Source organism: Carcharhinus amblyrhynchos, chromosome 1 (genome assembly GCF_965287045.1).
Source record: "Carcharhinus amblyrhynchos chromosome 1, sCarAmb.v2.hapA, whole genome shotgun sequence".
Lineage (NCBI taxonomy): Eukaryota > Metazoa > Chordata > Chondrichthyes > Carcharhiniformes > Carcharhinidae > Carcharhinus > Carcharhinus amblyrhynchos.
This window is the reverse complement of record NC_137324.1, coordinates 113,420,599-113,444,829: the sequence shown is the minus strand read 5'-3', so window position 1 is coordinate 113,444,829 and position 24,231 is coordinate 113,420,599. Positions and strand designations below refer to the sequence as shown.

At 40.2% G+C, this 24,231-nt stretch overlaps 1 pseudogene; it reads left to right on the top strand.

Annotated features, from left to right (window-relative positions):
* The first annotated feature begins 16,148 nt into the window (after window positions 1-16,148).
* Window positions 16,149-16,783, top strand: LOC145350106 (large ribosomal subunit protein uL10 pseudogene; annotated as a pseudogene).
* Window positions 16,784-24,231: the final 7,448 nt, after the last annotated feature.

Sequence of the window (24,231 nt, the reverse complement as noted above, 5' to 3'; positions counted from 1 at the left end):
GGACTAATTATTATATTGCAGTATTGTTTGTAGTTTCTCTTCCTGCACCTAGTGGTGCACAAGGCAGAATTTCATCTTTTTCCCTGAAAACAGAGTAAGGCTTATTGTGGAACAGGTCACTAGCCTGTTGTCAGAAGCTTGTAGCTTGGAGGGAGCACAACTCCACATCAAGCATGGCTGACCAAGAGACTCTCCTTCACTTACCATCCATCATTGGTGTATTGAAAGACTCATACTCAACCTGCTGGCCATGTTATTGAGGGACTATCCTTGGCCATCAAGTTCTGGGGTAGGACTTGAACCAAGAACTTCTGGTCCAGAGGCAGGGCCACCACCCACACTGCCACAAATTCTTCCTATCACAGTATTAATTGAAAGAAAACAAGCTGTGCTTTAGCATTATGATAAGTTCATTTACAGATCTTAACTAGAAGGATTAAATCTAACAGGAGAACAAATGACCCTAAATGACAACAATTTACTCTGTGGGCCCAATTTTACCATTGTGTTGTGCCTGTTTACGGGCGTGAAAACGTGGTAAAGTTGGGTGTGAGGCCATTAACGCAATCCGTGCCCGTGCAGATTGCCACTTCACCGAAACCCGGCAATGGCGGCGATCTGCTTTGCGCCTAACATGGACGCAATGGTGATTTAAATGCATTTACATGCATTTATATTGAATTAATGAACCGCCCACCCAACTTTATCAGCATTTCCCCCTTTACCACCACATGTGCCAATCTGGAACCGTGCTGTAATGGACCTGCTGAATAAAAGTCTGAATCGGGCGCTCTAGCTGTCGAAGAGGCGAGTTCAGTGCTTCCAACGGCTCTCTGATGCAGATCGGTGGTGGGGTGGGGAGGAGGGAGGTGGGTCACACTATTTTCTGGTTGGGGGAATGTGGGGGAGGAGTGGAAGGGGAGTGAGGCCAGATCGTTGTCTGGTTGGGAGGGGAGGAGGAGGAGGCAGGTCAGATGTATCTCTTGTGGGGGAGGGTGGACCATTGTCTGGGGGGGGGAGGGAAGGGCTGACTGTTGTCTGGTGGGGAGGGAGGAGGAGGCGGGTCAAATGTTCCTCAGGGAGCAGGAGAGTGAGGCCAGATCATTGTTTTGTGGGGGAGGAGGAGAAGGGAGGTGGGTAAGATATATTTCTGGTGGGGGGGCAGGCAGGCCTGCGATCAGTGGGGGTGGGGGGGGGAAGGCAGGGGCAGCAGTGGCGATCGGTCTGAGTAGCAGGGGGGTTGATTGGGCGGACAGTGGTGTCTATGGTTAGCAGGGGCGAGTGGATAAGGCGGACAGCAATGTCTGTGGGGGCCATCACTCCTGCTTTTTGCTCCCAGCTGCTTTCTCCGCTTTCTGCGGCCCAGGAACGATCTGACAAAATATTTTCGAACTGCACATATGCAGTTCAGAGCTCTGATTTATTTTGGGTGCGCTAAGCCCCACCCACAGCGTGAATGGGACTGGCAATTTTTTTTGAGGCTGGGTGTGTATGGGGGCGCCGGAAAGCAGATTTCTAAGTTGGATTTGAATTACGCCCAGATTCAGCACTTAGAATGAAAATGGTAAAAAATCACACCCCATATTTCTATTATTCTCAGTCAATCCAATCTCACTTTCTCTTTCCCTCATCCCCACTTTCTCAATTTTCAACATTCATTTGTGTTCTGTACACAAGTAGGCCCAAGTATCTGAACTTGTCTGAAAATGGTGATGTTAGGCAGGGTGCGTGGTACAGGAACCTCAGGAAATCTGTGTTGACAGCTCATCGTGATAGATCAAACATACAGTTGCTGCTACCAAGAATGATTACTGTCTGAAATAAAAACAAAGTGTTCAAAAAATCAACAGGGCTCACAGCATCTGTGGAGAGGGAAACAGAGTTAATGTTTCAAGCTGAATACGACTGCTTATGCTGTTGGACCTGATGAGTTTTTCCACTTCCTGATTTTATTTCAGATTTCCAACATCCGCAGTTTATTGATTTGATTTTGATTATTGTCTGAAACTATTTAAAGGCAATCTACATCTCTTAAACAGAAGGTGCACTTTGGCTGCAGGCAGCATAGAACACTTACATTGAAATGGCTGCTCGACCTGCAGTTTGGAACAACAGGTTCTTCAATGCTACCTCAGTGTCTCAGAATTTTGTTTCCATTGGTGGGGGGTGGGTTATGGGTGGGGAGGTTAACTGGGGTGTGGTATGGCTAAAGAAAGCTTAGCATCTCTGTCAACAGTGGGAGGCAACTGCAAGGCAGGTCAATCCGAGGACATAGTTACAAAGCTGAAAAGAGTTCAATGGCTTCAGCAGAGTTGTCAAAGTTAAGAATTTTATTCTCAATTACTTTCTCATTATGTTGACACCACCTCATTACACATAGAATTCCCTCCATTCACTCTTCTATGGTTACCGTACCACTCTTCAGTCTATTTCCTTCTCCTCATTCTCATACACATTGCGCCTTCTGCTCTTACCACTGTTAAAACTCTTAATTTCCCGCATCTCACAGCTTGCACATTATATCAGCATTATGCAATACTGAGAGGCACATTCTCAAAGCAACTTGTGCAATAGTCATTAACAAAATCCCTTCTTTCTTTCAGGAGAAAATTGCACACACTGGCAGCAAATAGCAACCGCAGGACTAAGAGGCAGCCTGCATATTCACTCTCTAACTTGGCAGAGGGTGGACAAAATCTTGTTAAGAAAAACTAAGAAAAAATAGCAGTGTTGCACTACTGGATGTATTGTCTGTTGTCATGGGGTCATTTTGGGAGATGGGATGTTTCTTACTCTTAACAAAGATCCTGCTGAAGGTAAAAATCCTTCTTGAAAGTAACCTTCATTTACATTCTCAACTATGTACTGGATTACAAGGCAAAAGCACAGATCATCTCTCAGACTCTCTGCTCTATTACTATTATTACAAAACTCCTTGTGCATATGCCCAGTAGCTATTGGTAAAGTAGTGTTAGAGTTAACTCCACAGGTCTTTATCGCTACATGCTATGTTTCTGTTCCTTTTTTGGGATGTAGGCATCCCTGAATGTGCCCAGCATTTATTGCCCTTTATGTATACAACCCCCTCCAAATTTATTGAGTATGAATGATAGATCTCAGGTTGATAAAATGAGTGACAGCCAGACTGGTTTTAGAAAATACAGAGTGAAAAAGGAAATAAGAGAGATAAAGAAAGAGTATGAGAAGAGACTGACACCTAACATAAAAGTAATTCAAAAATGTTTTAAAAGACTGTAGATAATAAAAGGTAGAAAAAGGAGCTATGGGGCCAATTAGGGACTAAAAGGGGAATTCACACAGAGGCAGAGAGCATGACTGAGATACTAAATGAGTTTTTTGCATCTCTCTTACCAAGAAAGAAGATGCTACCAAAGACAAGTGAGAGAGGAGGTGGTTGAGACATTGGATGGCTAAAATGTGATAAATGGGAAGTCATAGAAAAGCTGGTTATACATAAAGTTGATAAGTCAACAGGACTGGATGTAACGCATCTGAGGCTGCTGAGGAAAACAAGGCCGGAAATTGTGGAGGTACTCTTAAGTTGGTTTCCAGCTGGTGCCCAGTGAGGACAAGGAAGAGGTGTGCTGTGTGCTTCCATCCCTATCCTGCTGAGGTTGAAACCCGTTCAAGCATTGGTCTGCAAAGCTGACAATGAGGGAATTCCTGCCGGTACCAATGCCACTTTCCTTCAGGTGACATGAAAGATAATTCTGGGTGAATCATACAACCCTCCTAGATATAGGTGTAAGCATAAACCCAGCATTTGCTAGCCAAACAATTGAACATTGGTGGTATGAAACCTTTCAGACATAATAATCTGGAATAAAACTAGCCATCATGAGGACAACTGCAGGTTAATGATTGAAAGCCTACATGGATTTGTCCATGAAAAATCAGGTTTTACTAATTTGATTGACCTGGTGAGGAACCAGAGATGGTTGTTGAGGGTAATGTGTTTGATGTAGTGTATATTGACTGCCAAAAGGCATACGATAAAGTGCCTTATAATAAACTTCCTAGCAAAATTGAGCCCATAGGATAAAATGAAAAATAGCAACGTGGATGTAAAGTTGGCTGAATGATAGGAAACTGAGTTGTGCTAAACGGCTATTTTTCAGACTGGAGGAAGGTTTAGTTTTGAATGGTTTGATTGAATATCCATCACACTAGAGTAACACGTTGCAGATCTTAACCGCGCTGTGTGAAAAAAGTTTTCCATATGTCGCATTTGCTTCTTCTGCCAATTATTTTAAATCTGCACCCTATATGTATATTTTTATTCCATTGACACAAGTATCAGTGTAAAGCTAATATAACTAGTGTAAACAATGGGAAACTTCTGCATTGTCTTTTAAATGCATTGTTCAGCATGTGCAACTCAGCAGAACTCTGAGGATTAAGAATGCAAGGCAGATTCTTTGATCTCCCTTAAAATATTTGGCTGCATAATTTGTCAATACTTTGTATTACTCTTGGATAAATTATGAATACTCACGTGCCATCTGTGCCCAGAGGGCAGCAAGACTTGGCACCCAGCCAGAAAAGATGAACACAGGTCTCTGAGCCTTCTTGGGCAGGGAGGTTAGTGGTGGTGTGGGTTGGGAGGATTGTGAGGGAGGCCATTAAGACAGGATGAACTGTCTCCTGGCGCTACAAGATTCGCCCAGAAGTATCTCCCCTGTCATCTGAAGGGAAGTGACATTGATACTGGCAGGAATTCCCTCATCGTTAGGTTTGCAGACCAATGTCTGAAGAGGTTTCAACCTCAGCAAATCAGGGATGGAGGCACACAGCACATCTCTTCTTTATCCTCCCTGGGCACCAGCTGTCAACTAATTTGAGAGAAGTTCAGAAAAGTTCTGCAATGGGAAACTGAACAATAAAATTCTACGAATAAACTGATTGACCAGAATCATTTGCTGATCAGGTAAAAGAGTTGAAAAAAGCCACACATCCAAGTCTTCTGATTAAGGATACCTCTAACTCTGTATCATGTGGATACTCAGTAGAACACTGAGAATTAAGAAGGAGAGGCAGGAGCCCCTTAGCTCTTATTTCTCTCAAAATACTTCAGCATGTAACTTATCAATATTTTAATTAGTGATTGTCTTATACAAGCCCAGTTTCTCCACTTTAATACCCATATTAATGTCACATCAATTACATCTCTTCTTCTATGTCACTTGCCACACGTTCGTTCACTGAGAACCAATGTTATTTACTTGTCTGCAAAATACAAAAGTAAACCACCATAGGAGGCTTTCTTGCTTTTAAACCACTTACTCTATTCAAGCTGAAGGCCAGGACACTCTTGGAGAAAAATTCTATTTTTCATTGAGGATAGCAACACCTTGCCAGCACCAGCTTACTGACTGAATATCTTCATGAGATGTCAATGGTAATGAAGTGCTATGCAGCCACAACCAGCCAGCTGCACCTCTGACCCCTTAATCCCTGGAGGGGTTATGCTCACACATTCATATCTTCCCTCCCTTCTTTGATGCCATGACAGCAAGAGGTGGCACAGAAGAAGAAAGGTAATGGTGAGGAGCATGATGGGAACCAAGCCACCTAAGGGCTGCAACTGTTAGGTACTATCATTGCTCAGAAATGTAAAACATGACAGGCTTCCAGCCTTCCTCTTAGAGCTCCACAGCATGGAACATGGGAAGCAAGACTGCAGGCTGCGCAGGGTCACTTTAGAGATGCAGGCAGTAGTGGCTTCACGCCAGGAGCCAGTTGCCGTGGAACAATGATCAGCATGGTCCCTTGCCCCTTCTGCACAACAGCCAACCTCCTCCAGTAGTCCTGGTGGTATCTGAAGGAAGTATAGGCAGGTATGTCCATGGCAGATGTTATATCTGCTCTTGACTACTAATGAGGTTAGGTGGGAGTGGAGAGCGAGATTGAAAACCTGTGAAAACAGAAGTCACTCATGGAGAAATTGTCACAAATAACTGACATATTTATAAGCAAAGGAATCAATGTAGCATAACTTGAGAATAGATTGTTTATTTCCATCAAAAAGCAGTAAAAATGTTCTTGTTAATTATAACCCATCCTTTATACAACAAAAGATTTAATCAATTCTCCTCCATGAGTCAGTTCTGGCTACGGAATTGTGATCGAAGTGTTTTACCATGACACCATTTATTTCACCAAAGCATGTTGCACTTAAAGTACTTTGTGGTCATCATGATGAGCATGTATGCTTGACTAATCTCTGCCAGTGTTACACTGGGTGAATGAAATTAGCTCTGCTACAAGTAATGAGAGCAGTTTAAATGATATTTCTTCCTAACGCTTTTATTTCAATCCATATCAGGACATCATTTTATTTTCACTATGTGCCTTGCAGCTAATGGCAGTGGTGATAAAGATTTGCAGCACCACGGCACTAAAAAGTTATTTTATTTGACAGAGTGTTCCAAAATTATGTGGCATAAGATGAATATTTCAATATATTTCTGTCAGTCATTGGCACTGCCTCTGCTGTTATTATGCTGGAGAGACTGGAAGGAATGAAGGACATTCTGCCAATACCTAAAACACTTCTTCCAGCAGCAAGCATCGTTAAGTGAAAATGATCAAAACTGGACAAATGGCATGGATGTTATTTGGGATCGATGCCCAATTTATGCACACGTATATTTTTACAATGTTGTCCCAATTCCAAATATAACATTGCTTTCAGATGGTATTGTTAGTGATGCTGAATTGAAGATAGAACACTTCAGAATAATATAAAAATAAACTATTGATGTTATTTGTCACATTTCATTGTTGTTGTTTGTCACTCCCTCAGTATCATATGAAGTAAATCATTAAAATTGTGTGTTATTACATAGTAACAATCCCGTGTATCATGGTGCTAATACTAATACCAAAGAGGTATTCCATGTGATTATTATTAGAGCACAAGAAATGCCACTGATTTTTCTATGCAGCTTTGCTGAAAAGCATATATAATAACAGAGGTAAGCAGGCCATTTAACTTCCAGTTCTGGAGACACAGAGCCGGAGGACACAAGAACATTAACAAAAATGACACTAGTGATAGAAAATAAATCCCACGGTCACAATTTTGTCAAACATGCTTTGAGTGAAAACAAGATAATATTTTATCACTTAATCTCTAAGAAGGAAATGTAAGTATGGGATTGAAGATATTGGGGATAAGAATAGGCAAAGATGATCACTGCATCAAACATTTGATTCCAGAACCAGGGAAATGCCAAATGTAGATCAGATGGCAGGTACAAAGTGTAAGCATACAGTGAAGTTTCTCTTGATATTCTTTGGAGGTCTTACTCACTTTAGAGTTACCTTTCTGAGGTTGTCGAACAGCGTTCTGTTTGAAGCATTCATAGACTCAATATTCCAGAGGTGTGGTCAGTATCTAGTGAGCCTAAAGAAAACACATGAATCCCACTATAGGCGGCTTTAAAGTGGATCAGAGTTGTGACAGCACTTCACATCAGTTAGTTTTAGACATGGTATAAGCACACATGGAAGAACAGGAGGTGGAACCTTCTTTCCATTAGATGTTCTGACAGAGGCAACCCAATCTGAAGTGGTTTGGAATGATATCCTTACTCTATTTCAACAAAGCTTTAACAATTCTTATGCCTCTTTTGGTAACTTCATTTGCTAGGTCAGCCAGATATCTGACTGACCTAAACAAATCCATGGTCTGTTGTAAATTTCTTGAACAATTCATTTGCAATTTGTGGACCATTGTTTGAAACAGTAAGAACTGGAATGCCATTCTTGGCAAACATTTCCTTTAATGAATTGATGACAACTTCTGAGGTTGTACCAAGACGATATTTAATCTCTAACCATCTAGAGAAATAGTCAGCGACTATTAGCTATGTTGTCCCCTTGCACTTGCAAAGATCCATTTCTAGACTAGCCCCCATGGGAGTGAGGATACCATCAGTGGTTCTTTCTTCTTTTGGTGATAGACTGCACAGGTTATTTTTTTTTTAATTCATCCTTGGGACATGGTGTAGCTGATTGGTCAGCACTTATTGCGCTTCCCTAATTGCCCTTAGAGGGCAGTTGAGAGTCAACCACATTGCTGTGGCTCTGGAATCACATAGGCCAGATGGGGCAAGGACAGCAAACTTCCTTCCCTAAAGGACCTTAGAGATGGCTTTTTCTGATGATTGACAATGGTTTCATGGTAATCAACAGATTTTTAATTCCAGATTTTTTTCTATTGAATTCAAGTTCTACCATCTGCTATGGTGGGATTTGAACCCTGATCTCCAGAACATTAGCTGAGTTTCTGGATTAATGGTAGTGAGAACACCACTAGGCCATCACCTCATGTAGCTTGAAATCACTTTCTCTTGTGAATTTGAGATTCTTGGCCACCAGACTGAATTTCTCACTCAAGCAAAACATTTTGCAATTCCCAGGAATCCTCATCGAATCCCTACAGTCAGGAGGCCGCCATTTGGACCAACAAGCCTGCATCAACAACAATCCCATCCAGGCCCTATCCCCGTAACCCCACGTAGTTACCCTGCCAATCGCCCTGACACTAAGGAGTAATTACCATGGCCAGTCAACCTAACCTGCATATCTTTAGAGTGTGGGAGGAAACCGGAGCACCTGGATGAAACCCATGCAGTCACCCAAGGATGGAATTGAACTGTGTCTCCTGTGGGGCAGCAGCACTAACCACTTTGCCATCATGCCGCCCCATTTTCTGAAGGATCACATTGTGAGGCCAAACTCTTGTTAATTATTAAATCATCTGCAACACATATTTGCATTGCTTGAAGTATTGTTTTACATTCTTCTTCTGATTTTAGCACATTCTTCATCTCCTTTTCCTGTTTGTTGGATTTCATTCAGCCTCTGTGTTGCTGCTGGTAGGAACTTTGTAGTCAATGAGGTATGTGTCTGGATGTCCTTTGATGGAAATTTATGTCCTTCTTTTCAGGCTACTTACTATTAACATTAACACTTCTGATGTAGGGTCATCCAGACTCAAAACATTGGCTCTATTCTTGCTCCACAGTTGCTGTCAGACCTGCTGAGATTTTCCAGCATTTTCTGTTTTTATTTCGGATTCCAGCATTCAATAAAATTTGCCTTCATCGCGAAATAAATAACATTTTTGTATTATTTTATGAAGTGCAAAATGAAGGTCTGGGACAAGCACATGAGATTAAGGCATAAACTGATACCATAAACCAAATTTATTTTAAAAGAATTACCTTAAAAATGTGCTTTTATATATCATAATATACACATTCGATATTTTATGAATATCAAATTTTTTTTAGGGAAATAGAGACTGTCAATAATAATTATGAATTTAGTCAGTTGTTTAAAACGCAGTTGCATCTCATTTTACAGGGCATAGTATTTCAAAGGTTTTTACAGATGACCAATTGCATCGAAGGGTAAGTCCTTCTCAGTTTAATAATTCCTAATTGATTGAACACTAAAGGGATCCTCAGTGGCACACCATATGTAGAAGCCTCGAATCGCTCACAACATCCTTCACTGTTCTTGGATCAAAATCCTCAATCTCCCTTCCTAACACTATTGTTGGTGTACCTCCATCACATGGGCTGCAGCATATCAAGAAGGCAGGTCACCATCATCTTCACAAGGACAATTAGGAATGGGCAATAAATTCTGGTCCTAGACAATGACGCCACATCCCATCACAACCAGTACATTTTTAAAATCTTTTAGATTTCTTTAAATTGTGCCTGTGTGGACTCCAAATGTTGCTGATGGTTTTGGGCGAACAATAACAATGAACCATGTCAATTTTGATATAAAACCTGGCTGTGAATTGTAACAGGGTAGCCTGATGAAGTGTAGGGCTGGCTAGGATTAGTGAAGATCATCTTGTAGAAAGTTAATACACAAAATTGATAGTTTGCATCTGTATTCACTACAGAACAGCATCCAACCAATGTCACAGTAAAGGAAGAATTAGAGAAATTAAATAGGCTAAAAATAAAATGAAGAGGCATTTAAAAAGTTGGCAGTTTGCACAGTGAAAAAATCATCCAATTTAGATGCAGTGTATCTGAGATTACTGAAGGATGTTGGGGTGGAAATTTCAGTGGATTTGGCTACAAACATTCAATCTTCCTTAGATACGAGTATCTGAATACTGGAGGATTGTAAATTCTACACCTATGTTTAGAAAAAGGGGAGAGTATTAATTCCAGCAACTACACGTCAATCAGTCTAATTACGGGGAGTGGCGGGGGGACCTTTTAGAGATGATAATTTGGGGAAAAATAAATCGTCACTTGTAAACATACAGATTAATAAATCATAGCCACTATGGACATGTTAAAGGAAAGTCATACTTATTTTATAGTGTTCTTTTATGAAGTAATGGAAAGGGTTGATGAAGATGGGGCGATTGATGATACATATAATAAATCAAAAAAAATTTGAAGAAATTAGCAACATGGAAGCCCATGAGTTTAAATAGGCAACAGCAGCATGGATACAAAATTGACTAAGCAACTGAAAGCAGGGAGTAATGTGAATGGCTGGGTGGGATTTTCTCTGCAATCTGTCGGGTATTTTGCGGAAGCAGAGGTGGTACGCCATTGGCCAGTAACAGGATCTTTTGGTCCTGTCGTTGTCAATGGGGTTTCCTGCAGAATGCACCCACTGTGGCTGGAAAACCCAAAGCTGGGGGTGCGCCGATGGCTGGATTGGAAGATCACACTGATGGGAATGGCTGGGATTTTCAGGCTACTGCTTTTCACATTGAGGAAATATTTGGATTGGTAATCCCCCAGTAGTTGGTGTTAGGAGTACTGCTTTTTAAAGAATATTTATTAATGACATGTAGCTAATTGCAATGTTTGCACATCACATAAACTTAAGATAGTAACAGACTTCAGAAGAACATAGATCGACTGGTGAAACAGGCAGACACATGGAATATACAACTGAATGCAGGGAAATAAAAAAATGCTGCATTTTAGTCGGAAGAATGAGGAGAAGCAGTATGAATTAAAGGGTACAATTCTAAACGGAGTGCAGGAACAGAGATCTGGGAACACACGTATACAAATATTTGAAGATTACAGGTGTTGAGAAGGCTGCTGAAAAGGTACACAGATCATTGGCTTTATAAATAGAAACACAAGTACAAAAACAAAAAAGTTATGGCCTCTTTATAAGCATTGTTTAGGTCCCCACTGAATTGTAACCAATTCTGAACACCACAGTTTGAGAAGGATGTGAAAGTGCCAAAAAGGGCCAGAAAGAGGAGACTTAAACACAGGATAGAGAACTTCTGTAACTTATGGAAAATGGATTGTTTTCCTGTGAACAGAAATGGTTAAAGGGAAATTTAACAGAGCTATTCAAAATTTTAAAAGGTTTTGATATAGTATGGAGAGACAGTATCATGTGGCAGAAGTGTTGGCAACTAATGGGCAAAGATTTAAAGCAATTAGTAAAAGAACCACACATGAACTGAGGATAAATATTTTTATGCACCAACTTGTTAGGTCATTTCCCAAAAGGATGTTGGAAGCAGAGTCAATGATAACTATCAAAGGAGAACTGTATATAAGTACTTGAAGAGGAAGAAGTTGCGTGGCTTTGGGAAAAGGACAAGGGAATAAAACTAATTGGGAAGTTCCTTCAAGGAGCTGGCAGAGGCATGATGAGATGAATGGTACCCTACTGTGATGTATCATTCTATGGATCCCCTTCCAGCTTCTCCTGCTTATTGGTTCTTTGCACTTCACTCTCTTTGCCTGATTATTTTCATCTTCACTTTGTGTCTGGGTTGGTGCTTGAAGTAAGTAAGGGCCATGATGGATTTGGTGAGTCAGATATAGGAGCTTTTGGGAATGAGTTCCCTGAAGCTGCCAAGCTGTTAGATCCTTGTTTCTGAAAAGGGCTAATACCTGCAAGGGACACAAAGAACATTTTTTTTTAAAAAGTGCAATCTTGTGATTCTAAAAGCCCTTTCAACTGTTAATATTTGGAGACTGAAACCACTCATTATCTGTAAACTGTGTTTCAATTAAAATAAACTTTTTTTAAAAAATGAACTATTTTGTAACATAAAGTTAACACCTTTATCGATATTGAAATAAATTGGCCAACTGGTTTAGTTTGCAATTTATTGATAAGTAGCAAAGGAAATAGCCAAGAACTCTATTGCCTGAAGGCCATTTATTTTGGAACTTTTCGTTTACAATTTTGTTTTCTTCTAAGAAGGTTGAAGGGTAGACTGATGAATGACTAGATCCAAACGTATATAGAATGCGAGGAAGAAGCACTTCAGCAGGTGCAGAATTCAGATACAATGAAATATTTCCCCACAATATTACAGTGATATTTTGCATTGGTAGTTTAGCAGCTTCTCTGTCTAAATACATTCCAAATTTTTTGCATCAATAATTGTGTTGTATTAGCATAAAACATTCAGCATGATTGGGACATATAGTAAATGAACAGGTGAAAAACATTCCTGGACATATACAAATGCTCTGCATTAATGGCTGTGCATGTGGGAAAACAATTAATTTGGGACTTTCAAAGGGGAACAGGTTGCAGGAGCTTTGAAATCTCAATAAACAGGTGTCTTAGGAGTTGACTTGGTGCTTATTCAAAGGAGCTTATACTCAATAAAGATTTGATTTGAATAGACGATTATAGGATTAGGCGGAAAGTTTGATAAACTCTAGCAGCTGTTAACCATTTAAAAGCTGAGTTTTCACCATACCTCAGTGTCTAATATATATGTGTTTTAACCTCACATTTACAGAATTAATTTTTTGTTTAAAGCTTCTGCAAAGTGGCTGGAAACAATCCACACAATAAGTAAGTATTTACTTTAAACAGTAAGATAAACTGGCATCTTATTAAAAAAAACCTTGAATTTGAGGACATAAAAATCAAGTGAGGTCTCTTTACTGTTATCAAAAAAAATGAACAGAAAACACACTGAAGGGAACTTTAACTGTTCTGCAAGTATCTTTCTTCTGTCCACATTTCAAATTCTTAAACCTTATTTGATTCATGTCTGTAGCACATTAATAATACACAAAAAGAACCATTTTCCCCAGATATTTTAGTTGCCAAAGTGCCTCCAATGTAGGCTAAAATGGGGTCAATTGAGATGCTAGGTTACCCCATGCCAAGGCATCATCTTGATCAAGGAATTGGAGCATGGATGTCCTGCATGGAAAATCACTAAGGGCCTGATGACCTTGCCTGCTAGCGCTCATTGGGCTGCAAGGTATTTTCCTGACTAGAACTTGACATAAGTCTCTTCTACAGTGACCAGTTGATTGAGAATAAACAAATTATTGCAAAGGATTGAGCTTTATCTAAAGATACATTGCCTTTTACTTCATTGCAGGAGGCTTGAACAGGGTTTTTGAGATGCATTCGAAGACATCTTGGAACGTTATGTTAAGACTTCAACACATTCTAGAGTTTCTCTGAGGACATTCTTAAAAATGCTGAGTTTCTTGATCTTATCAGCAGGGGAAGGGGAATACTGGCTCAGTAGCATCTTGTTGGGAGATCTTCTTATGAAAAGAAATACCTGTTGGGGGGGTCTCCTTGGTTTGCAGTCAAAATGGGAGGAGAACACAAACACAAGCAATGTCAGGGGGGCAAAAGGTCTGGGTGGATTCCATTCTCACTGTGGATGCAGGACATTCTTCCTGTTCTGGAACTCATCAATTTCAATCTCCAGTGCCACAACTGAGAATTAGTGCATCTTCTCGCTTGGTTCCTGAAACATGCAATTGTGTGTTAGCCAACAAACCCCACACCTTCAGTGGAAGTGGATGCCTGGAACCCACACACAATGCTCTATGGAATTTGTGTCTAATCAGCACATGAGTGCTAAACCTACAGATGTCTACTTTAGCACCTTCAGGCAAGTTCTAATTATGGTAATCAGCAATTAGGACCAAAATTGTGTGCTAAATCCAGACTTGCAAACAGGCTTATCTTATTAACACAGCACCCATTTAGCACCTGTCCTCCCCCTTTCACCACAATAACCCCTAAATTAACTTTCATCATCCATTTTAAGAAGTGTATTGGCAAAATGACTGAACTGTATTCTGTCCATTTACGAATGTTTGAATAAGAAAATCAAATATAAAATTCAAAAATCAAAAACAAAATATCAAAAATAAAACACATCAAGCTTTGAAAATGGCAGCTCTTTTAAATAGGTCTAAATAGGTTTTCTACAGCTGTTCTTGTAACATTAAAAGCTTATTAATTGCTGGGTGCCTCCAGTAACATCACAGTGATTTTGTTTTGCTTTAGTAATTGGAAAATGGTGAATAAGATTGCGGTTGACAATGGACAAAAGCAGAGCACACAATGCCATGCTGATTGCTAAGGGGAAGAACTCGAATGGGCAATTTTCCAATTCATAGTGGAGAGACTTGAGCTGGAATATTGAAAAGTTAGGTGTGCATTGTGCACAATTTTCCAAACTTGAGTTTAAATGGCTGATAAATCAGGTGAAATGTGTGACTGAATTTCTGATGTGCGCTCCTCAAGAGCAAGGCTAGTTGTCAGGTGCAAAGTCAGTAAACTATCTCTTATGCATTCTAGATTACTTACTGAGCATGATATCTGAATACCTTTTGTAAATTTGAGAATTTCTTTTGGAAACTCAATTTAACCTTGAAAATAATACAACAATCATGTTATGTTCAAAATGATTCCCCTAGTCACCAGGTCTGTTCAATTGTGTCCCATTTCACATACGTACGGCTCTCATTAAGCCTCAAATTCAGGGACTACATTATTAAATGTTTGAAATGTTTTTAGCTTTGTTTTCATGTTTTTACTTTTTGCTCAGTTGTGTGCTCAGTATGTTGAGAGACATCAATCCTGGTGAATTGGAATTTTCCTTCTAGTTTTAGTGTGCATTTCTGAAATTAAGTAGTCAGGAATGGTTCTTACTTTAGATTTGGCACAGATTGGACATAAAGTAAAACTGTCTGTACTATCATCATCCATCCAAAATTCAAAGGACATTTCTCACTGCATCAGTTTGACATGTCATTTTTCATAATGATAGCATTGCTGCCTCACAGCATCAGGAATCCAGGTTCCATTCCCAGCTAGGCTCACTGTCCGTGTAAAGTCTGCACCATCTCCCTGTCTCTGTGTGGATTTCCTCTGGGTTCTCTGGTTTCCTCCCACAGACCGAAAGATGTGCTGGTTAAGTGCATTGGCTATGCTAAATTCTTCCTCAGTGTACTCGAACAGGCGTCGGAGTGCGGTGTCTAGGGGATTTTCACAGTAACTTCATTGCAGAGTTAATGTAAGACTACGTGTGACACTAATAATAATAAATAAACTGTTGATCATATCCATTCGTATCTACAAGGGATTGGGTTGAGAAATGTCAAACTGATTTTATGTAGGATCCTTACATGAAGCAGAAAAGAAGTAGTTTCAGTGATTAGAAGACATGAAAAAAAAATCTAGGTCACCCTAGCTAGTTGTTAAAATTATTATTACTTTTAAAAATAGACAAATGGCTGGGCTGATAAAATGGTTACCACTGAGCATATGATGGTAACCCTTAGAGGTTTCTGAGCAGTTTAAAAATGAACAAAGGCTAACACACTTGGAATGTAACACTCCTTGCATTGTATAAACATTCCAGCCTAGCCAACACAAATAAAAGTTGGCAAAACATCTGTACCAGCCAGTTATGGGCAATGGCAGAGCTATTTTTCACTCCTTGTCTCCAACGTTTGTGCTAATGGTTCTACAGTTACCTGCTCAAAACACAATGGGTTTTAAAAGAGAGTGTCGTTAGCTGATTAGCCTGATCCAAAAATACTCTGCCATATGACCAAGAAGTGAGTGTTTGAATCACTTTAATTACACAGCTTTTGGGTTTTAGCTTCAGTTGTGATTTAACCTCTGACAAGAAATCTGGTCTCTAGGCTCCCAGCCTGCCTCCTTCTCAAAATCTGACCTCCAGATCACCGACAGAGTAACCTACTTTCCAGGATGCAAGATTTCTGCTGCTTCTACCTACCCACATAACTCATTTACCAATCAACATTCACCTAGCTATTCACTCACCCTACCCACCTCACCCACTTCATACTATGGGAAAAACTACCATGATCCGCAAAGCCATTCAAGGTCACCTGATGAATAATCCTGCTGTAGAAAAGCTTCTGCCTCATATCCATGGCAATGTTGCCTTAGTATTCACCAAGGAGGATTTGTGCAAAATTCGTGACCTGCTGATACCAAACAAGGTGCCAGCTGCTGCCCTATAGTTCAACTGCCCCTTGTGAGGTTACTGTGCCAAGTCAGAAACAGGCCTAGGTCTTGAGAAGACCTCCTTCTTCCAGGCTTTGGGCATCACCACTAAGATCTCCAGAAGTGCCATGGAAATTTTGAGTGATGTGTAACTCATCAAGGTGATGACAAAGTGGGGGGCCCCGAAGTCACTCTACTGAACATGTTGAACATCTTTCCCTTCTCCTGTGGCTTGGTGATCAAACAAGTTCATGACAATGGCAGTGCGTACAAGCCTGAGGTCCTGGATATCAATGAAGAAACCCTGCAACAGTATATCCCGGAAGGAGTTCACAATGTGGACAGTGGGTGCCCGCAGATTGGTTATCCAACCATTGCCGCTATGCCACACTCCATCAATGGTTATAAGAGGGTGCTGTCTGTTTCTGTAGAGACAGGCTATTCCTTCCCATTAGCTGAAAAGGTGAAGGCTTAGCTGACTGATCCATCAGCTTTTGTGGCCCCTGTTGTTGAGGCTGCTCCAGCTGTTGCCAAGGATGAAGTGAAGGAAATGGATGGTGACAGGGACTTTGGTTGGTTTGATTAAAACCCAGCTAGTTGTGAATAAATGAAGAGCTAGCCTATTTATTTTCAGACCTATTTATTCGCCAACTCAACCCAGCCACCTATCTACTTATCCACCTACCCCACTAACCATTCCTAACACGCTACCCACCCATTTACCTATCCACTTACCCACCTACTCATTCACTCACCCACTCCATTATATTCAAAACTGTTGACCTTACCACACTGCAGCTAATTTTGTAAAAGAGGCATAGACAAACAATGGATATCTCCATCCAGGCCATTTGTTAAGCCAGGTCTCAAGTGTGCAAGCACATGCCTTCCTCCTTGAAGAGGTGGGCAACTGTCATGGCAAGCGAGATTTGATATGTGCTCAGACATGCACACCATTGCTCTGGCCATCAACCCAATGCACCAGTAGTCAGAGGGAAAAGTGATGCCTGGACATTTCTCCAAATGCCCATTTTCCGGCAGTCAGGGAGGTAGAATCATGCACAGACAGGGTGGAGGAACACCAGACTTCCTCTATTCAGCCACTCTGCTGGTGACCCTAGTGGCCACACCACAGAAGAAACACCTGCAGTTGTGCAGGGGCCCCTCAGATGTCGTGGCCTCCAGCAGTCAGAGGTTGATCACCAAGGTAATGGCAGATGGTACGATACATTCATGTGAGATGTCTTCTGCAATAGGCAGATTGATGTGATGTGTTTCATTGATTGTGCTAGGCTGGTTTTGTCACAAAGATAGATGTGGTACTTACAGCTGTTGGTTAATGATAAGCCAAAGAGTTACGTGACATTGAACGTTTCAGAAGCAGGCCTTTGGATCAGACAGTGGCATATACCAATGTCAAGTCTATGGAAGTAGCACCAGTGTTATGAACCCACAGAGACCAATGAAAGAAATTGAACTTGCATTAACTGACTGAAAGGATAACGTGACAAGATTTCATGTTTGAAAACTTTTACTGTAACAAACAAACTAAAGGCAACATGACTGACCGCTCTGATAAAAACAAAATACTATAGATGCTGGAATCTGAACCAAAAACTGAAAATTCTGGAAAATCTCAGTAGCTCTGACAGCATCTGTGGAGAGAGAATAGAGCCAACGTTTCGAGTCTAGATAATCCTTTGTCAGAGCTCTATTTTAGTAGGCAACTTATACTCTAAATTACTATAAAGTTTTCTCATTTCACTTTTAAAATGACTGAAAATCCCCTCCATAATTATACTTTACTTTGTCCTTTAAATAGACACTTCATTCTTTGGGAACCAGTTCAAAGCTATTGTCAGCTCCCAATGGCTTACTTCCTGTTTTATTTTTTAGCCTGATAACTTCTAATCCACAAAATTCTCCGGCCATTCACGCTAACGGGATTCTCCAGTCCCACTGGCAGCACACCCCTGCCCACGGGTTTCCTGCTGGCATGAGGTAATGTCAGTGGGAATTCCCATTGACAGTGATGGGACCAGAGAATTCGTGCCACCTTCCGCTAGCGGGAAACATATGGCTGGGAGGGTGGAGAATCTCACCCAAAATGCCTGCTTTCTATGATAACTAGGCAAAGAAATACTTACACATAATAAAAACAGAAAATGCTGGAAAAACACAGCAGGTCCTGCAGCATCTGTGGAGACAGAAACAGAGTTAATATATGAGGTTCCACATGACTTCTCTTTGGAACTCAATTCTGCTACTTTGCTGGTATGAGTGTGTTCGTCAGCTAAAGGTGTCATTTCATTTATCCTTCCTGCAGTAGAGGTGCATCTCCTGCTGTGCCATCCAAAATACCACTGGGAGTGAAGGATAATGTAACCTGACAAGTCCTTTTTGTTGATCATAGACATTGTGGAGCTCCATGGCAATGTAAGTACATGAGGAAAAGTGGACCAAAAGCAAAATATTTTCATCTGATAAAATTCTGCAGCAGGTGTCTTTATTCCACTGCAGCAGATTTATTTTCAACATAATCTTCTGTGTCTGAATTGTTCGACTTACAAATGAAAAATATACGTGAACATGAGGCCAAATTTCTACAATAAAATGTATGGAAAATACAATTTAAAGCAAGTGCCAAATTAGTTTTGAGGTCCGGTTTCAGTGTGCATCAGGAAGGATTTGCTACATTCAGTCCAAAAGCCGCTTTTATTTTACTTTGAACTTTACAATTTCCTTGTTTCTAATCTCTTTAGCTTCTGTTTGATTTACCTGAAATTCTCTACACAGATATCTATCACTTTATAACATACTAAAGGATTGTATTTGTCACGTGAGCGCTTAGATAGGTACCTTAAATAAGTTTTCTACTAAATCTTATTGGATAACGGATTACGATTGAGTTGGTGATTTAAAGACTACAAGTGAATGACTGTACAAATGTAAGGTAGCATCTGTACTGCAAGGTATTTAATCTAATAGAAGCTGATACATTGTGCAGAGAAAATGATTAATAACAGTGCACTATCAGAGCTTTATGGATGTAATTTTCTGCAAAGTAAACCCCAAAACGATTTGTGCCAAGTCATTTTACAATTTAAATATATAAAATTTGTATTACAAAGAGGATCAATAGCAACATGGCAGCATGGCACTGCAGCTTGCTGATTTATAAAAGAATTCTCAGGGCACATTGCCGCCTTTGAGAGAGAATTATCCATGTGCACGGATAGCTTTGTAACCCAAGGGGTACCTTTCCACGATGGCATCTTTGTTGTAAATGTCTCTGCTAGCAAATGCATATGTAAAATAGCATGGATGATACCCAAGTTAGAGAGCTTGGCCAGAGCTTTTAGCGTCAATAGGGTAACATTCCATCTTGGGCATATGACAAACTGTTAACATCATATCATCAGCAATGCTGCTCTTCAGTGTCTTCAGCAATTGCCAGCAGACCAAAATGTGACCATCTTGCATCTGTTGCACTGTTTTGTGTGCTTTTGACCAAGCTTAGATGTATGCCTTGGCAGTGGGCCTTTGGTGCCCTGGACATTGCAGTTGTGGTCTTTGTTCCAAAGATTTCCATATTATGAACAAAAATAACTGACTGATAACTCCAGGGTTCGACCATGCAGAAAATTCTGGCAAAAGCAATATCCATTATACACATTTCCTCTCTTGGTTTGGACAATGTTCTATTTTGATGTTGAACCTTTTTTTTATTAAAATATGTACGATGACATATGTGAGGTGGGTTGTTAATACCTCTGCAGGGAATTTGGTGATTTTGATGCATTTCTCTGAATAGTATAAATAATCGCAGTTACATCTCAAGAATTAAAGGAGCTGGTACAATTTCAAATTTTATAATTGTTCTCAAATGCATTGAAGTTTTTCTGGGATTGTTGCCACTCACCAACGGCATGCCTGCGCCATGCATAGAGCAGGTGTCCTTTCAATAGGAAGGTAACTAGAGACATTCAGACTGTTACAGGGCGAAGGATGTGCTTATTTTGTTCATTCCAAGCCCATGGGCAACACTGGCAAGGAGACTTTTACTGTCCTGAGTAACTAGTGGTGGACATTCTGCTCGAACCACTGCTGTCCTTGTGTGATGTGAAAATAGAATAAAACCATGACTTTGCAAAAGTGGATGAGCTGAAGAATACATGGAAAGTTGCTTTTTCATGCTCTGAATCAGATGTAACATTAAGCTACTGAACCGATAAGAAGATATTAAACAAAACTAGCATTTGTGAAAATCTAATCAATAATTGTGAAAAGTTATAAGGCTTTATAGATATAAGCCTCTCAATAATAGATGTTTTACCATTATTATACAATATAAATCTAAAGTTAACTGAGAGTACAGAACTCAGCCGAGGACTGGGAGTCTTGATTTATTGTCTAGTAGTAGCCTATCATCAACAAGTAAGATATGATCAGCAGCAAATGGGATAAATATTATATTGGATTCTAATTTGTCTGATTTCTACTTAATACGTTTACCTAATGTGTGATACAAAAGTCAAAACTGTAATGGGAGATTCCCCTGTCCACACTGGCACATAATCAGGATATTATCCATAATTTTCTAACCATTATTTTTGGCAAACAAAAAAAAATCACAGGCAGTGCTCCACAATTTTCAGCAATGAAGAATTAGTTAGTAAAGGAGGGGACAAAGGAGAATAGAAGAATGTAAGAGGAAAATTAGGTAACCTATCAGGAAGGCAAAGAGAAATTGTAATATGAAGGAACATATAAAGTGGTTAATATTGCTGCCTCACAGCTCCAGGGACCCAGGTTCAATTAGGTCACTGTCTGCACATTCTCCCCATGTCTGCATGGGTTTCCTCTAGGTGCTCTGGTTTCCTCCCAGAAAGACATGCTGGTTGGGGGCATTGACCATGCTAAATTCCCCCTCAGTGTACCCGAGCAGACGTCAGAATGTAACGACTAAGGGATTTTCACAGTAACTTCATTGCAATGTTAATGTAAACCTATCAGTGACACTAATAAATACATTTTAAACTTAAGAAATGACAAATACTCAACTAACATAAGGAAATTAAAGTCACGAAAGGATAAGCAAGGTAAACTCAGGTAATGATAGGGAATGGCAGAGACATTGAATATTCATATTGCTTCAGTTTTTAATAAATTACATAATGGAATAGAGACTTCAGTAGAGAAAAAGCTTAAAGGAACATTTGCATGCAAGGTGAATATATTTCCTTACACTCAGGATTTTATTTCATTTAAAATAAATTCCAGCAGCAGGCTATTTTGCCATTTAAAAAATAAAGGTCATTTATGCTTGCTCCCAATGTTTAAAACACGACTTCTCAATCTCTCAACTCACTCACACTATCACATATGCACAGATTAGAAACAGAAAAAGCCAAAAATTGTAATTATAAAAATGGAATTGATATCACAGTTTCTATGTCAGTGTAGGCCTGATGTCTTCTTAATTGAGTGAATGGCTTTTAGAAACCAAGGATTATCATAAAACACCAAAGCCTCTTCTGGACATATAGTCAGGGAATTGTTCTCAGTTGGACTTGGAAGCTGGAGCAAGCACAATGTTTCTCTGCTGAAATTGCTTTGTTCAGTGTATTTTAAAAGTGCAGTTCCTTATGGTTAGTTTCAGTCTAAAACTGGGTTTCTGGGTTCCAGACACCACAATACAATGGCAGTTGACAATGAACATTCACTCTGATCTCTACTCCAACTTGAGTTCATATATTCTCCTTTGATCAATATGGCATTTGGAGATCAACTGTCTAGCGATCCCATATTGCTTAAATGCTGGTTCATCCTTAAATAATGTGATGTGTAAACTTCATAATGGATGTAAAGCAACCTTATTTAGGTCCATGTTTAACTAAATATTGGCCACAGGGCAGGATTTTATGGCCTTGCTCAACTTGAGACTGGAAAATCCCACCTGAGTTCATTGGACATTTCCACTGATCGTCCCTTATCCACACTGATTCCACGGCAGGCGGGGTGGTAGAGTTCTGGCAATAGAGCCAAATAATGTCCACAGTTTCAATGTGCATGATTGTTATAATGTAACCAAAGATAACATTGGATCTGTTATAATGTAACCAATGGTAACATGTTGTGAGGGTCAGCTGACCTGGTAGACAATATAGTCAGTAACAAACCAACGTGGTGGCCAGCAGACCAGCTGACAGTATAAATAAAAAGCAGATGGGAATTGTGAGAAGCTTGTAAGGCCCAGGGTGTGGTCCCAAGTGTTGGAGTAATGAAGTTTTTTCATTAAATCTTTTTCTTTGATTTACTTTTTGAAGTTAGTTCTTTTATTGCTTGCAGCAGAAGTATCCTTACTGCTGGATGAACTATGGTAGCACAGGAAAACCCATCATAGCTTGGTGCTTGTTTTGTAAGGCCTGAAAAATTCTAGAGATTCAGGACATGACCATGACTGAAGTTAAAAGCAAACTTACCTCGTTGGATTGTACCCTTTTTTTTGGATACGGAGCCATATCGGCAATGGAAGACAGAAGTGGGAATGTGGATCCTTGTTACTACAATACCAAGGAAAAAGCAAGGTATGGCCTTAACTTTGTTACTTTTGCTAGAAGTAAGATGAGGAGCAAAGTGTTTTCTGACTGGACTGCAGATGCTCTAGATAAAGAAGAAGGGTTATAGCTCCTGTTGCAATATCTAAATAAGTTTTATCAAAAATAAGAGTTTTGAAGAATTATGAAGGGTGGGTGATTTTTGACAGGATTGGAAGACAAGAAAGCGGGTCCATGGAGGAATATATCATCGATTTTAATAAGGGCCAGAACAGGCTAATGACATTTAAATTGGAGATTCCAGATGTGATATTGGCCTTTAAATTGCTGGAATGTGCATGTCTGTCTCAAGTGGATAGTCTTCTGGTAATGACTGGAGTACAATTTAAGGAAGCAAAGCCCTTTTTTGATCAAATGGTAATATCATTAAAAAAGTTTTTCAGGAAACAATCGTTCTCTGCCACTTTTTTCAATTCAGATCGGAATGCCATAGCACCCAGAGTAGAGGATTCAATGGTAGCTCAGCTGTGTGCTCAAGCAAATGCTACACAAAGGCCCCTAAGCAGGGACAGGTACTTAAATAACAGACCTGATGTTGAAACGGTTATAACCGATTTGATAGTGGGGAAAATAGACACACATGGGAAAGTGATAAAAGACAATTAAATTGAAGAAATGGTGAAGGGATTGTGAATCACTGTTTTCAATATCATTCCCCATATCACTACATAGTGAAGTGTCCAAAAAGAAGAAACCATGTCTTTGAAACCACACATGAGCATATGTAGAAACTGACAGTGATGAGGACAAGGACCATGAAAGCATCATTTTGTTCGTAGAAAAATTGAGTCCAATAATGAATGTGCTGATGATAAACTCTTTCAACTGTGCAGTTTTGGATACTGGATGTACATCAACTGTATGTAGCAAAGATTGACTAAATTGCAATTTAGGGCTCTATTTTACCATTTTGATTCTAAGTGCTGGGCGGACTTGAAACTGGGAGTGTTTCAGATCCAACTTTTAGACCTGTTCTCAGGCACCCCCATACACACTCTGCCTGAAAAATATCAGCTATTCCGAATCGCACTGCACAAGCCTGTGAGTGGGGCTTAATGCACCTGAAACCCTACAGCTCCAACTGGTGCCTCCAACTGCGCATGTGTAAAAAAAAATGATAACGCTTCTCTGCCACATCCCTCCAGGGCTTCCTCCTGGCCCCCAAAGACATTCCCTCACTCCCCACAACATTACTGACCCTCTTAACCCCCACTCCCGCACCAGCCAGACCGGTCATGGTCCCCTTGCCCTTTTCCCGCACATTGATTTCAGGCAGAGTGGTAGTGGACCTCCCTTCCCGCTA